Below are 17,032 nucleotides of genomic sequence, written 5' to 3' on the forward strand. Positions count from 1 at the left end.
CCCTTTAAAATCATGCACTGTGTGGCAGGCACCATGGGGTGCCCGCCACAGGGTGCAAGGTTTTCCTTAGACACCCATTTTCTCCATGAGAGCCTGTGTTGTCGGTCAGAACACAGGCTCTCATAGGAGTCAATGGGAGTCATTCCAAACGGTGTTCAGAAGCATTGTAATTGATTGGGCGGAACCGCCTACCACGAGTCAGTCAGACCCTGAATCCGATACAGTGTCGAGCGGAACGTTTCAGCCCGACATCGTAATGAGTCCCTAAGTATAGAGTGAAAGTTGGCTTTATTTACAAGGTGGGGTTAAGCCACGTTAAGTGGCTTAATATCGCCTTGTAAATAAGGCGAAGGGGTTATCGCCACAGGAACGCTCCTGTGGCGATAGGGGCTTGAAAATATGCCCCTAAGTGTACAGGAAGAGACAATAGCAAACCAAGCAATGTATTTCCCCTTGTCACAGTAAGACAGCTTGAACCTGAGGACTGAACCCCGCTGTTTTACACTTCCTGAATCTTCGGTGTTTCTACAATAAGATGCAGCATGCAGGTTTTTGTATTCTTTGAGTGCTGTTAATAACTTTTTGGTTTTCTGCTTCCTTGGGGGTGACTTTGCTTCTCAGTAATATGGATCATGCCATCAAAGCAGATAACAAGGCGCCTCACTTTCTATTTCTAGGTAAGCGTCCGTTTTATCAATTTTTTGTGCAGGAACATGCCACCGTTTTGTCATTTCCATGTATAGAGCATATTGTAATGCAAAACGGCACGACAATATCATAAAACACCCTACCTAATTTATCATTTTATAGCAACACTCGTGGTAAAAAAATCACATACTATAAAGGTTGCTGCTTGTAAAGCAATGCCGTGTGCGCCCGGATAAAGTAAGATTCGATATCCCACTCTCTGGCTCAAAAATGGTTCCCTGAGAAAAAAATACTCCAGTGAGGCTTTCTGATATGAACGGTTTGTCAAGAGCCTGCATGAGCAGAGCACAGACGCTCTAAGAACTGACCGTGCTTCAAAGAAATGCTATTGATCTTTGAAATATTATGTATATGATTGTAATTGAGCCTTCAGTGCAGTAAGAAACAAGGGTGCCTTAAGACAAAGGAGATCACTTGTGTTTTTTCTCAGTCAGTGTCCGAGATCCTAAGGGCATTGTTGTGCACCACGCTTTCCCATGTGCACTTGTCAGGCGTGTCAGAAGTGTCCCCGACGGTGCCAAGCCGCAGCAGCAAATAAAATTTGATGTAGTACCATTCAGCGGTTCGGGCTGTTTTGTGTCTAAAATCTCTATTTGAAATTGCATGGGGAAACAGTGTTTTGGGACCCCCTCTTTTTCTTGCCCAACACTTGACGAATGACCCCAAAACTTTCCAGACAGCACCTGAAGTGACTAGTACCCTAGTTTTGAAAATGTCTTGAAGATTCATCAAACGATGGCAAAGTTATGATGAAACAAAAAACGCTTTGTCTATTGAAACTAGGTCCTAACCATAACTACTTACTGGCAACAACCACCAGTATGTAATACATATATATATATATATATATACATATGTATATGTATATATATATACATATGTATATATATATATATTCACTGGAAAAGCCAAAGGTTACAGACGTTATAGTTAGGCTCAGATTTCACTCGTACAAAGACATAGAAATTCAGCAGTTGTAGTTATCTGAGCTAACTATAACTGACACCCCCGCAAAGCACTGCTTATGACCTCACATATTACATCACTCATGACATGGTCAGTGACATCTCAAATGACATCACTGATGACATCTCAAATTACATCATCCACAGAACCACTCACACACCCCCATACAAACTCTTTACACCCACTCACACACCTGCACAACCACTCACATACCCATTCATAGACCCGTACCAGTACTCACACACCCACTCACTCCTCCATAGAGCCGCTCACACACCCACTCACTCACTCATACAGCCTCTCACACAGCCATTCACTCTCTGATGATATCTCAAATGACATTACTGATGACATTATCCAGTAAGTGTGAGTGTCTCATAAACGTTTTTGAGCCTTAAAGATATATATACTAAGCTACAGCATAAGTTAAATTACTAATCTTTCTGGAATAGTAATCAGTCATACTATTTATAACATATCTCATCTGAGTGGCTGTGTGACTGTATCAGTGTGGGACTGGATGTCTGAGTGGATGTATGGGTGTGTGAGTGGCTGTATGGATGTGTTTGTGGGTATGTGAGTAGCTGTATGGGTGAGTGAGTGGCTGTATTGGAGAGTGAGTGGGTGTGTGAGTGGCTATATGGGTGAGTTAGTAGCTGCGTGAGCTGCTGCTTAGGAGTAGTAGTGGGTGTATGAGTGGCTGTATGGGTGAGTGAGTAGTTGTATGGGTGAGGGAGTGGGTGTGTGAGTGGCTGTATGGGTGAGTGAGTAGCTGTTTGAGTATGAGTATAGTTAAGTGAGTGGGCATGAGTGGCTGTATTGGAGAGAAAATGTCTGTGTGGCTGGCTATAATGGTGAGTGAGTGGTTGTATGGACATTTGAATGGGTATATAAGTGGTTGAGCGCGTGTGTGAGTGGTTGTATGGGTGAGTGAGTAGCTGTGTCAGTGGCTGTTTGCATAAGTGTGGGTGTGTGAGTGACTGTATTGGTGAGTGAGTGGCAGTGTAAGTGGTTGTAGGGATAAGTGTGTGGGTATGTGAGTACCTGTATGGGTGAGTTAGTGGCTATGTAAGTTTCTGATTGAATGGGTGTGTGAGGGGCTGTAAGGGTATATGAGTGGGTGTGTAATGTCTGCATGTCTGTATGACTGGATGTGTGAGTGACTGTATTGGTGAGTGAGTGGATGAGTGAGTGCATCAGTGGCTGTATGGGTGAGTTAGTGGGCGTGTGAGTGGCTGTATGAGTGAATGGATGTATCAGTAGCTCTATGGATGAGTGATTGGTTGTGTGAGTACTGGTATGGGTCTATGAATGGGTATGTGAGGGGTTGTGTGGGAGTGGGTATATAAGAGGTTCTATGGTTGTGTGAGTGGTTCTGTAGATGATGTCATCAGTGCTGTCATTTGAGATGTCATGAGTGATGTCACTGGCCATGTCATGAGTGATGTAATATGTGAGGTCATAAGCAGTTAATTGCGGGGGCATAAGTTATAGCTAGCTCAATTAACTATAACTGCTATATTTCTATGGTTTTGTACGAGTGAAATCTGAGCGTAACTATAACGCCCCTATAACCTTTGGTTTTTTAAAGTAAATTTCTAAGGTTTTCAAATTGCATTTCCTAACTGCAACATGTAACCTTTGAGAATGAGTGTGTGAGTGAGTGTATGAGTGCCTCAGTGGGTGTGTGAGTGAGTGTCTCAATAGATGTGTGAGGGTCTGAGTTGGCCTGGGAGTGGCTGTATAAGTGTCTCACTGGGCATGTGAGTGGGTCTAAGTTGGTGTGTGAGTGTCTGAGTGGGTGTCTTAGTGGGTGTATGGATGTCTGAGTGAGTGTCTGAGTAGGTCTGTGAGTGGGTGTGGAAGTCTTTGAGTGGGTCTGTGAGTGAGTGTCTCTGAGTTGGTCTGTGAGCCAGTACATGAGTCTATGAGTAGGTCTGAGAGTGGGTGTGAGAGATTATGAGAGGGTCTGTAAGTGGGTACATGATTGTCTGAATGGGTCTGTGAGTGGCTGTGAGAGTGTCCGAGTGGTTCTGTGAGTGGGTGCCTGAGTGTATTTGTGAGTGGGTGTGAGTGTGTCTGAGTGTGTCTGTGAGTGGGTGCATGAGTGCCTGAGTGGGTCTATGATGCATGTAAGAGTATCAGAGTTGGCCTGTGAGTGGGTATGTCAGATGGAGTGGAGTGTCTGACTTGGTCTGCCAGTGGAGGGCCTGAGTGTGTGAGTGGGTGTCTAAGTGTCTATATGAGTATGTCAGTAGCTGTGTCAGTTACTGGGCCACAACACAACCACATCTGCTCCTTTATCCAAAAAGAGGCCACAGTTTTGCACAAAATATCTACCCAACTGTAGCACTTTCTACTGGTTAATTACTAAGTGCTACCTCCTTAGGTACATTTTCAGTACGTATTCTGCACTACAGCTGCGTAATGGAGCGTGAGGAAATGTCACCAGTGAATTTGTGTGTGTTTTGGCAATGTGAGTGATCCTCATGCATCTTTATCCAGAAATGTGTGATAACATGAATCTTCCTATAGAGAGAACGAAAAGATTTCAAAGAGGTAAATCTCCACCAAACAAGGGTCCTTCCTCTTAACTATATGAAGTAAGTGCTTCTTTGTTTGGTGGAGATGTCCTCATATTCCTCGTCATCAAGAACACCTCATTAAAATTAGTGGGAAACGTGCTGGGGGTCACTTATGAAGCTGTTCATCATCCTGGCAAAAGACAGGAAGACCTTTGCATACTACTAAGGTGGGCGGGCCAAACGAGCAAAGCTTCCAAGTGATTTGCACATTTGTATACTCAAAATAATTTAAAGGGTGAACCATGGACTCTGCTCTCAACAGGAAAGGACAAGAAAGAACCCACTTGTCACAGTCACATACAGACTGCTCTCCAATAGATCATTATGCAGTCACCTTCACAAAGGTTTTCAGATTGTCTTTCAATATGGAATTGCTGAGAAAACACACATGTTTGCCTTTGCCAAGCCCAGAAGTTAGGATCATTTATCCTTTACAGAAGTGGAGCCTTAATGAGGGCACCTGCTATATTTATATTTGTAAATGTCTCCCGTCGAGATTTAATTCTTGGTAATGAGCATTAGGGCCAAATCAAAAGTTAATGGGGGAGGCGATCCCATCTCCCATAGCTCGGCCTTAATTCAAAGGGGGAGGAGAGCCACGCAGCCCGCTTCCCCGGGACGATTTTAGCCTTAAGGACCCCATCCCCTTGGGCCCGGCCATGACTTAATGGCGGAGGGAGAACACATGGCCCCCTCCCTGGGCTGTTTTCAGCCCCAAGGACCCCATTCTCCGGGGCCCGGGCATAATTCAAAGGGGGAGGGGGGCCACAGGCCGATTTTGGCCCCAGGGATCCCATGTATCCCCGAGTGCCCTGGTCCCACCCAGGGTACCCAGTATGCTATGCGACCACAGGGAGAGCCTCAAGGCCCCCATGAGCCCAGCCATCTCACCTCTTCCTGCGGGAGCCAGCATTGCTCTTGCATGCTGGAAGCTTCTGGAAATACATGCAAGAGCAATAGTTTTATCTCTTTCCCTGCCTGCATATCTGCAGGCATGGAAAGAGATGAAAACTTTGCTTCCAGCAAGCAGGAGCACTTTGACAGCTCCCGCTTGCTGGAAGCAGATTGTTTGCAGAGATGTCATGAGTGATGTCACTGACCATGTCATGAGTGATGTAATATGTGAGGTCATAAGCAGTGCATTGCAGGGGTGTAACATATAGTTAGCTGAGGTAACTATAACTGCTGAATTTCTATGGTTTTGTACGAGTGAAATCTGAGCCTACCTATAACGTCCCAGTAATCTTTTTTTTGCAGTGAATTTCTAAGGTTTTTTACATTTTATTTCCTAACTGTACTGTCCCTATAACCTTTGTTTATATATATATTCAACAACCAATTTCCACCTTGCCCATAAATAATCCAGCACTCTGAGGGGATTAGTTATCTCCAATATTTATTTGAGCAATGGCATCCACGCATTCCAGCTATCAGCGCAGCCTTGTTCATGATACATAGAGCCATTTTTTAAAAACTTTAAATACACTTCTACTAAAATGCAAACATTGATAAAGGACATTTCCCAGATGCACATCTAAGCCACATTTTCACAGTAAAGATGGGCGCCATCTTGGAGTTGGTTTTTACTTATTGCATTACAATTAATTTCCATGCGAGTGCATCCAAATCAAAGTATTTTATCCAACTTTTCACAATGTATATTTATCACTGTTTGTAAAGATTTCAAAAAAATAAATAAATACATTTTTATAAAATTTCATTTTAGTTTCTAAAATTGCTTCCTGATCCACTTGTTTACCAACTCTTGTTGATACGCCAATTAAAAAATGTAAATACATTTCATTCAATTGCGATAATTGCTTAGTTAAAGTGCTAAGTGCTGCAGTACTAATCTAAAGTGCAAGTGCTTATATATTTCTTCTAAAGTGCAAGTGCTTGTATATTTTTTCTTTTATTGTTCTATTTATATAAAACCAATCGTACCTCCCTGTTGCAAAAAAAAAAATCTTTTTGCTTTGTTAACAGCATTATTCTTCTGTATATTCAAATTCATATACTTTCAATTTTATTTGCATTATTTTGTAAAAACGAACAGGAGAGCCGAAAATAATAAAATATTTGTAAAGTGCAAGTGCTTTCTTTGCAAGTGCTAAATAATAAAGTGCATGTGTCCCTTGTCCTTCTCCTCCATATCTAATTAATATAGTTTAAAAAAAACAGTTCTTCTGTGTGTGTAGATATTCTTTATCATTTCTTCTATTCTTATTCTCTCACAGGCAGGTAAATAAATCTTCATCAATGTTCAGCCCATTGGGCTCTCTGCTGTTATATTCAATTATAAAACAGGTTTCCAATTTTCGAAGTTCCCTTTCTCTGATGCCTCCCCTTCGATTTCTTGGGACCTCTGCTAAGCAGCTATATCTCATCAGGTTTGGATCACTTTGATGTTCTTTCTTGAAGTGCCTGGCAACAGGGTAACTCTTATCTTTACTGATTATTGCTCATCTATGCTGCAGAATTCTCTGATGCACAGGTAGAGTAGTACTCCCTATATAAACTTTGTCACATGGACAGCACAATCTATACACTACAAAACTAGATTTGCAGGTTAGATGGCCTCTCACTTTAAAAGTTTTATTAAAAGGAGTTTTAAAGTCAATGATGTCAGTGGGTTTTCGTACCAACTTCCTGTTTATTTCTTCTATATGTACCAAATGGGTCAAAGAGTATCCTGTCTCTGTTTAATTTCCTAGCTTTTTCAGAGGCTTTTCGTATTATTTCTTGAGGATATCCTCTTTGGAGAAAGCGATCAGTAATTTCTTTCTCTACTTTCCCATATACCTCCAGGTTACTGTAAGTCCTTCTTGCCCTATAAAATTCTCCGAAAGGTATACTTTGGATTAAAGAGGCAGGGTGAGCACTCCCCGCATGCAAGATGGTATTGCCCGCTGTAGGCTTCCGAAAGATAGTAGTCTCTAGCATATCTTCTTTGGCGGTAACCCGTACATCTAGGAAGTCAATACATATTTTACAATATTGCCCCAAAAATGTCAGATTCAGATCATTCCTATTCAGATCATTGATGAACGTATTGATGTTATCCTCTGTGCCCTGCCACAGCACGAACACGTCATCAATGAATCTGACCCACAACAATACATGTGGTATACAATGCTCCAGCTCAGGGCCATAAAGCACCTGTTCCTCTCACCAGCCTAGATGTAAGTTGGTATAACTAGGAGCAAAGCAGGTGCCCATAGCTGTACCTTGTTCTTGCTGATACAAATCCATTCCGACCATAGAAATATTCTTAGTTAGACACCTATATATATATATATATATATATATATATATATATATATATATATGCAAAACAGAAGCAGAGAACTCAAGTTTAGGCGGGAAGCAGCTCCTGGATAGAGCACTCTCAACACCAGCGACACTCTAGATCTGCTCACCTCAAATGTCTGCTTTTCTATCAAAGTCTTTAAGCATAGAATTAGCACAGTGCCATCCATGCTGATATACAAAAGGACAAAGTCTTTAAGCATAGGACTAGCACAGTGCTGTCCTTGCCGAGCTGTAAAATGACAAAAGCCATTTACCACTCCAGGCACAGTATTACAGCTTTGAATTGGTAAAATACCATCCAAGCCAACCTGAAATGAATAAAAGCAACCCCTGACACAGTGTTTCGCTCTAATTAGAGCTCTTCAAAGAGGTATAGCTTTGTCCAGACACAAAGTAGCACCCAGTATAAGTAAAAAAAATACCCTTTCAGGCATAGAGTGACGAATACATTTTGCAAAAAAGAAGCAGAGAACTCTGTGTAGTTCTCAAGTTAAAGTGGAAAGCAGCTCCTGTATAGAGCACTCTCAACACCAGCGACACTCTAGATCTGCTCACCTCAAATGTCTGCTTTTCTATCAAAGTCTTTAAGCATAGGATTAGCACAGTGCCATCCACGCCGAGATAGAAAAGGACAAAGGGCCATATGTAGGAAGACAAATTGCGATCGCAAATGCTGACATTCGCCGAATTTCAGCGTTTGCGATCGCAATTTGGGCAGTGTGCTATGTAGCACACAAAAACCCACACGCAAAATAAGGAATCGCAAAATTTGCGATTCCTTATTTTGCTAATGCATTTAAGGAATCCCAAATTGCGATTCCTTAAATGCAATGTAGGAAGCACCCAAGTTGTGCGATTTTGGCTTAAGGAATCGCATATTACCACCAACCTCAGGTTGGTGGTAATTTGCGATTTCTTTGAAAAATGCACTTTTTTGCATTTTGCAAAGTGCCATGTGGCGCACATGCATGCCCTTAGCGCATGTATGTGCGCCACATGTGCACACATGTTTATTTCAGGGGTGCAAAAGGGTGTCCTATTGACACCCTTGCAACCTTGAAATTGCATTCTCAATTTGCGATTCTCTAATTGAGAATCGCAAATTGAGAATGTCTTCCTATTCATTCCTATGGGCCTTCTAGCCCATAGGAATGAATGGCGAGGTATTCCTTATTTGCGAATCTCAATTTGGGATTCGCAAATAAGGAATAGTCCATATCCAGACACGGATGTGTTTTAGAGCCTGGTCCTTTGAAAGTTATGTTTCGGGTGTCGAATTCGGAAGTGTCCTCTCCTCTGTCCTTTGTCAAAGCACTGAAGGAGCATCTGCAGTTCCGAAAGACCCACAATATAGTCCAAAGGAGCAACTGGGGTCACACCTGGCTGTCAGCCTCCTCTGAAATATGCTTCACAAATGTTTAATGGCCTAAGCCCTTCCCTCTTTTATCATTCCCTGGTCTGATATCCTGTAGGACACAGGTGAGTTCAGTACAAAGCCTGGGAACCTTACATGAGTGGGCTAGTAAGTGCCAGTCCAGTGGCCCAGGTAAAAAGGCCCGTTCTCACTACTGATTACTACTAAACAGAAAATGGGAATACTGCCATCACTGCACCCATGTCACTTTACTCCTGGCAAGAGCTGTGCCCTCTACCACTACAAGGATAACTCTTTGTGCACCTATCCAGGTCTAACAAGACAGCATTATCATGAGATAGGCCTAGGTCATGGGGCACACGCATAATCAGTGTTTTTCTATGACCTAAAATCAGTACCAGAGTCCAGATAGCCATGCAGCACGGGCACTCAGGGTAGGGGTGCATGCCTGGCATCATGCAGGTGACTTTTCCATTCCAACAATCTGCAATAGTAAATGCGTTTCTTCCTTCTGGAATGCTTTTGAAATTTTGAATGAATTTGTGGCTAAAAATGCCGTAATGAATTGGGCGCAATGTCTCTGCATAACTTTACAGATGACCTTGCCCTACTCTCCCATACCCATCTGCAGATGCTAGATAAGACCAACAAAGTGGCAGACACTTGAGCACAACTTGGCCTCATCATCCACAGGGTCAAAACCAAGATCTTGAAGGCTAACACAGCCAGCACAATTGCAGTCGCTCTTGCAAGTGATGCACTGGAAACAGTTAAGACCTTCACCTATTTGGGCAGTGTCATGGCAAGCGGGGCAGCACAGACACCGATGTCAAGGCAAGAATCAGTAAAGCAGGGGCTGCCTTCATGCGGCTAAAGCAGCTCTGGAGTTCCAAGGACCTAATGCTGCAAACCAAGATCACACTTTTTAACACCAACATAAAATCAGTCTTTTTATATGGAGCAGAAACTTGGATGACAACAGTGACCACCACCAATGAAGTCCATACCTTCATCAACAACTGTCTGAGGAAAATCCTCCAAATCCACTGTCCAAGCACCATCAACAACAACGAACTACGACAGCAGACTTTACAACTCCCTATTCATGAAGAAATCATGAAAAGACGCTGTGGATGGAGATCACACTCTCCACAAGTTCGCATGAAACAACACCAGATAAGCCCTCACCTGGCACCCTCAAGGGAAAAGGCATAGAGGAAGTTCAAGAAATGCCTGGGTTACACCTGAAGTCAGATTGAAATAAAAGCCCAGGACAGAGATGGCTGGGGAGTCCTGGTTGATGGCCTATACACCAGAAGTGGTAGTAGTCATAAGTAAATAAGTAAGTTTCTGCATAAAATATTAAAATCTCAGGATAAATTTAGAAGCTTCCAAGAATGTGCACTGCCTTTTCCTACAAACTAAAGTTCGGTCTAAGGCCCTAAGGGAAGGGTGGCGGTAAAAGGTGAGGCGTTTACCATAAAGTGTAAACACTGATAATAATGGATGCAGAATTACACGGTGTGGTAAATACATTCTCAGTTTTCCTCGAAAGAATGGGGACTTACATGCAAAACTGATGTTCTCTGCACAAAATTCACCATGTAATAGAATTTGCAGTGGAATGTACTCCACATTTTCCTGCAGTGTTTTCCAATTTGTGTTAGCGGAACTGACCCCACCTTATAATCAGGGCCTAAGTATTTTTAGTTTACCGTACTAAGCCTTTTCATGTCTTTAATAGCGTCCAGTTCTTTGGTTTTTCCAACAACTCAATGCATGGTAATAGTTATAAGCTTGGTTAACTTTGAAATGATTAAAAGTTACAGAGGAAATAACATAACTTCTGGGTACAACAGGCTTGTAAGATATTGTTATCTCAGCTCAAGTATAGTTGTTTTTAGGTCTCATCTGTCAAACAGCACAAGCTACTTACCATTGGCTGGCTTTATTGTCACTCTCATTTGCTTACCTCTTATTCCATAGCTTGACTTCTTCTTGTGTTTGTCTTTCCTGGACCATAGCTACTTTACATTCCTTTTAATTATCTTCATTGCTCATGTTTAGGAGGTTACTCTCTTCTTTTTTATTCAGCACTCCATGTGAGTACATGTGTTTTCTAACTCTCCCGCTCTTGAACTGCCCCTTAAAAACTCAGCCCCTCACACTGTGTTGCTTCCCACTTCTCTCAGCCTGTCTGTGAAAGTATAGTATCAGCAATTCATTTGCTGGGTATAGCTGAAGACCAGACTTTAAGGGCTGTTTTTGTTTTATCTCCAGCATTCCACATATTGCATGAAAGCACAGGGTTTGGTGCATAAAGGCTTTTATGGCGTTGTGTGAAGGGTCATCTGCTGCACACACTCAGCTAGTTTCTGAGACCGAAAGTGTACCTAACAAAATGCTTCTCCTGGTGGCCCATAAACATGTTCCTTGTGCTACTGCAGAAGGGCAAATGACTGTACCCTGTGAAGAGTAAATTAGGCCTTTGCAAGCCTTTCCCTTTAAATTTTGACACTTCTTTATGCTTTTAAAATTCTGTTCAGAGTTTCTTGAGTGAAAAGTATTTGAAAAACAAACCATGCCAGTTATAAAGATTGAAATAAATAATCCTGATTCTCACAGGTAATTTACACATTTGAGTAATTTTCACTTGTAAGCAAGTTTACTACTTTGTGACTATTCACAAAATCTGTGTGTAAATATATTCCAAGAGTGCAACTTACATGTCCCCACGAACTTGAAGGGCTTGGGAGGGGTATACACTTTTGAGTAACCTCCACTTTGAGTAAGTTTACTACTTTTTGGCTATTTACAAAAGCTGAGTGTAAGTTACACTTTTGGAGTAAATTTACACTTGAATTTTTTGAATAGCCTAAAAGTTGTAAACATACTCAAAAGTGCAAATTTCTCAAAAGTGTAAGTTACCTTTGTGAATCAGCCCCCATTGAATTAAAAGTGCAGTCTTGAGATTCGTAAAATATGTTTACTTTTCTTCCAGTATTTGGATTTTTTTTATTTTAATTTTTTAAAACCACACTTAATGGACATACATTGACAAAGTCAGCAGCTCAGCACTCACATAATAGAAACAAGCATGTGCAATGCAATAGGTCTCGCATTTATGAGAGTTTGAGCTATTGGCATTGTAAATGACAATGCCTATTAATTATGTGTTTTTAAAACAGATAAATAAAAGGCATTGTCATTTACAATGCCAATAGCTTCTCGCAAATGCGAGACCTATTGCATTGCACATGCGTGCTATACATTTTTTTTTTATACATTAGGAGAGAGTGTGCGCTCCCTGCAACTGCAGGCAGGACAACGCTATTTGAGAAAATACTGCTCAGAGGCTATAATTAAAGCCTACCGAGCAACAACGCATGTAACAGGGGGTGTCGCCATGGGAGGTTAAAAAATAAGACAATGCGGTACTAAGGAGGGACTACTAAGTCTTTTGAGCAATGAAAAGCAACAGTTTACACAGTGGACAATGACAAGCCAATGAAAAATGTGGGAGGAGCTTCAAGTCCCTACCTCAGTACAGCATGCCTCGCAGAGCAGCGCATGTGCTTCCCAGGCTCGACCTAAAAATTATCCTACGGTAAGCATCGAAAATTAAAACAGTGTTTCCGGGTACATCTCTCCTTTTGGTAAAATTGTGTTAAGTCCACAAACATGGGGGCAAATTATCAAGCCAGGCGATAAAGTTATTGCCGCTTTAGCGGCAGAAAACTGCCGCTAAAACGGCGATAATGGGCTTGATAATATGCTCTATGGAATTCCAATTGAAGCCCATGTCAGATGTGAAGGACATTTAACCTGGGCTTCAATTGAAATTCCATAGAACATATTATCAAGCCCATTATCGCCGTTTTAGCGGCAGTTTTCTGCCGCTAAAGCGGCGATAATTTTATCGCCTGGCTTGATAATATGCCCCATAGTAACTTCAAGGGCATAAGATGGAAATTTGTGAGCTCTGCACAACTTATCTAGGAGAACTTCTAGATCACTCAGACTAGCTGACTAGCAAACATCTTTCATAATAGACAAACAGGAGTGCATGCTACCAACACACTCTATTGTAATGGTATTCAATGCAGTCACAAAACCTAAGCAGCAAAGTTTGCAGATATATCATATGTACCACCAAATCATCTGACTCCAAGCTTGGATGAGCAGGTCTTAACCAGCTTAGCACTTACCATTCTGGCAAGTAAACAAGTGATTATTAACAGTCCATCCCCGGCAAACAAAAAAACCTTTAAGTTGCTCTCAGTAAAGAAGCTGCAGGTGCTCAATCCACTGTAACCGAGATGCCTTCCGAGGCAGGCACTTTCATCCATCACAGGTGCATGCGGGCTTAGCCCTACTGGGAAGAATTACGAAACCGTGCCTAGTTAGTTCACAGGGTATTGGGCAATGTTTAGCTGGAACTTTTAACTGGATTTTCAAGAGGCAGCATATCCTGTGCAGAAATTAATCACTTGGTAGATCAAATGAAAACGTAAAGGATATGACCGCTGGTAGAATGAGCTACCGTGACTGAGTACGCAGCAACTTTCCACCAATGTACAAGCAAAATAAAGTGCATTTACATCAGAGAGAAAGAATTCAGAAAATGTACTTTCTTTCCTCAGAGAGCCAACAGTGTACATGAGATTTTAAAATCAGAACTTCACATAGCTCTGCAAAGGCAACCATATCCCACTGAATTTTGCACAATTCTCGATGGCACACAAAGTTCGGTCTACACTGTCCCCACAATAACATTATCCTTGCAAACCCTGATAACTCGTTAGAAGTGCAACACAACCCCACCTTGGTTGGATCACAATCTTATGCGATAAGGATTGTTCTCAGAGCCTGGGGCTGTTATAAGTAACCAGTGAAGCTACCACACAACTCTGCACCTTCATTTTGGGGACACAATTCTAGCCGCTGAAGACCCTAGACACATGCACAATTGCAGAGGAGGCATGGCAAGTCAATTCAAATGGGTCAGTACACCTTAAAGTAAACACGTCGGGCCAAAATATTAAACAATGTGCACTTTTATTGAGGCCTTCTCCCTAATGCAAGAGCCTCGTTAGACAAGCTGCAACTCTAGCAGCCAGTGGCGCAATACATCGTCGCCTTGTCCCAGCTCACAGGCACCTCTGCTTCCCAAAGTTGCCTAAATAGCAGCCAGTCCATTTGTCACCAAAGGGTGGAATGGGGCAAGTACACAGATATAGTCAACAGAAGCATCTTTTAGGTCTGTCTGCAGTAAGTGCCATGTGCAATGCATGCAAACATCCCGAATGTTTAGAGAGAATTTGCGATGTTACATTGCATGCGCTACAACGCATGCGATTACAACACGGTCGTTAAAGCGAGTGCGTTGTTACAACGCAAACCATTACATCGCAAATCGTTTCTACAACTTGCTGTAGGGGGCGCGCTGGACTTAGCAATAGTTACATTTACTTTTCCAACTCCAGCGTGTGCAACAGTAGGGAAGGTGTTGGAATAGTAAATTATACTATCCCTTAGTTTAGCGTGCCCACTACAGAAAGTCGTAGAAATGACTTGCGATGTAATGGCTTGCGTTGTAACAACGCAGTCATTGTAACGACCACATTGTAATCGCATGCATTGTACTGCATGCGATGTAAACGCTGTTTCCCGTTTAGGGAAAAAGCTATTGCGCTGCAGCCACTTTATGATTTTGAAAGAAAGGTCACAAGTCTTTTCTGTGATAAAAGCAAACACTTAGCCTCATGAAAAGGGGTGAGGCTATGCACTGCGACAGGATGCAGATTTGCGTGATAGGAGAAAGCGATTGGTTCCTGTCTAACAGGGCAGATTTACAATAAACTAACGCAGCACGGTGCAGCAAGTCATTTTGCTGCGCCGTGCTGCGTTAGTTTGGAAAGCACAGCGATGCAACATATTTACAACAATATGTCGCATCTCTGTGCTTCCCCGTGCGCTGGCGCACAAACTGCTGCCATGCGCCGACGCAGGCACCCTTGTACCATGGTACAAGGATGCCTGCGTCGTAGGGAGATTGTTTTTCTGTAGGAAGGGTTCCCTTCCTGCAAAAAAACAATCTGAAATGCCGTTTTTCAACTTCTATGTGTGCTGCATTAGCACACATAGAAATTGAAAAACAGCATTCTTTCAATGATTGTTTAGGTGCAGGAAGGAAACCTTTACTGAACAAAAACAATCATTAGAGATGATTTCCTCTTTCAGTGTGTATAGAAACAGGAAACAAAAACGAGGAGAAATGAAAACATTTCTCCTTGTTGGACCTCCCTACACCCTGGGGAGGGGTATCATTCACACGCATTTCCAGATTTACGATTCCTCGTAAATCTGGAAATGTGTCGCATTTCATGGGTGTTGCGTGGGAACACCCACAGCAACACCTATGGAACGCCCCTTTCATGCAAAGTGCTGCGTTTAAGGGGCCATATTTACAAGGACAGGAAAAGCCACGAAGGGTGGCTTTTCCTTTCCTTGTAAATATGGGGCAGTGTATTGGAGCTGCCAGTGCGTCACAAAAAGTGACGTACTGGCAGCACAAGGGGCTTGTAAATCTGCCCCAACATCTCTAAATACAGGTGCTTCCCTGAAAAAAAGGCTTGAGACTGGTGTGGGATTGGAGGTTGTGATGTGCTGTTGGGGGTTTGATGGAGATCTGAGGAAATCAAGCATGGTGGCCATTTTAAGTCTTTTCAGTCTCTGTGGGAATTTCCGTGGAGCTCCTGTCTCATTGTTTTGATGATGCGGATTGTTAAACACCACCATATTATCTTCGAATTGATTTTTCCTACGGCTTTATTTTCAATGCGCTCTGCCAGCCCATGTATTTAAATCATTAGCGCATCTCCTCTTTGTTGCCTCAGAGCACGTTGTTGGGCATTTGGGTCGCATTTGCATCGACATTTTTGGGAGAAGAGCGTCTGCGATAGTGATTGGATGCTTCTACAAGGCGCCTCACAGCGTATACCCCGGGTGCACCCATCGTGATCTGATGTGGGAATTTTAGATCGGCACTTTATGGGCAGAACAGCAGGAAATCGTATCTCTTCCTCCAAGAAGCATATTTTTGTAAAAAAACTCCAAACTTTTTACGGAATTTTCTAAGCTTGGCATTCCTATAGCGACTACACCTCAGTGTTCAGGCGTAACTATGGATTCTTCTTCTGGAACTACTGGTAAATCTCACACTAAACGTCTCAAAAGGACCCTCCCTCGCCACCCAAGTCGAACTCACCTGTATCGATGGAGCTACTACTCGAGGAGATTAGGGCCCTCAGACCCTTTATGGAGGAGACTAATACCAAGTTGCAAATCTTAATGGATAATTGGTCTCAACTAGATGTAAGGGTTTCTACTGTTGAACAGTCCGTTTCTTCTCTAAAAGAGTCATGTTCGGTTGTTTCTCATCTACATTCTCAGGTCTCTCTGTTGCAGAAACAGGTCGAGGACCTTGAAAATCGCAACAGACGGAATAATTTGCGCATTTACGGCCTGGGAGAGGGACTTGAAGGGTCGGACCCGATCGCTTTCTTTAAATCGTTTCTCCCTAAAGTTCTTCACTTGTCAGAAGAGACGCAGCTAAATATTCAACGGGCTCAAAGGCTGGGCCGAGTTTCATCCCACGCTAACCCCTCGCAGAAATCAAGGGGTGTCATCTTATACTTCTTGGAATATACTGATCTGATGAAAGTGATCTCGGCGGCTAGAGCTTCTCCGAGGATTACATGGTCAGGATCGTCTTTGTTTTTCACACAAGACTACGCTAAAGCTACAGCTAACAGGCATAAAGCTTTCCTCAACATGAGAGCCGATCTCCGCTCCTTGGGGCCAGATTTGGTCTTTTCCATCCGTGCCTCTTCAAAGTCACCTATAACAATCGAACAATGACTTACGAAGATCCTCTCCATCTACAGAGCTTCATAAACTCCTGCAAAACAGTTGCTATGGCCTCCTCGGGACCTTCTTCTTCATTGAACACCTGAAGGTTCTCTTTCTCTCCCTTCTTTTTTCACAGGTTCTTCAGGTTTTGTCAACCTTTTTATCACATTTT

General features: G+C 42.6%; 1 protein-coding gene across 4 annotated transcripts in view; it reads left to right on the forward strand.

Annotated features, from left to right (window-relative positions):
• LOC146833672 (flavin-containing monooxygenase 5-like) overlaps positions 1-17,032 on the forward strand; it is a 186,106-nt gene that overhangs the window by 64,135 nt on the left and 104,939 nt on the right. The gene's annotated exons all lie outside the window — the stretch shown is intronic.

This window comes from Triturus cristatus, chromosome 4_2, assembly GCF_964204655.1.
Source record: "Triturus cristatus chromosome 4_2, aTriCri1.1, whole genome shotgun sequence".
NCBI classification, from domain to species: Eukaryota; Metazoa; Chordata; class Amphibia; order Caudata; family Salamandridae; genus Triturus; species Triturus cristatus.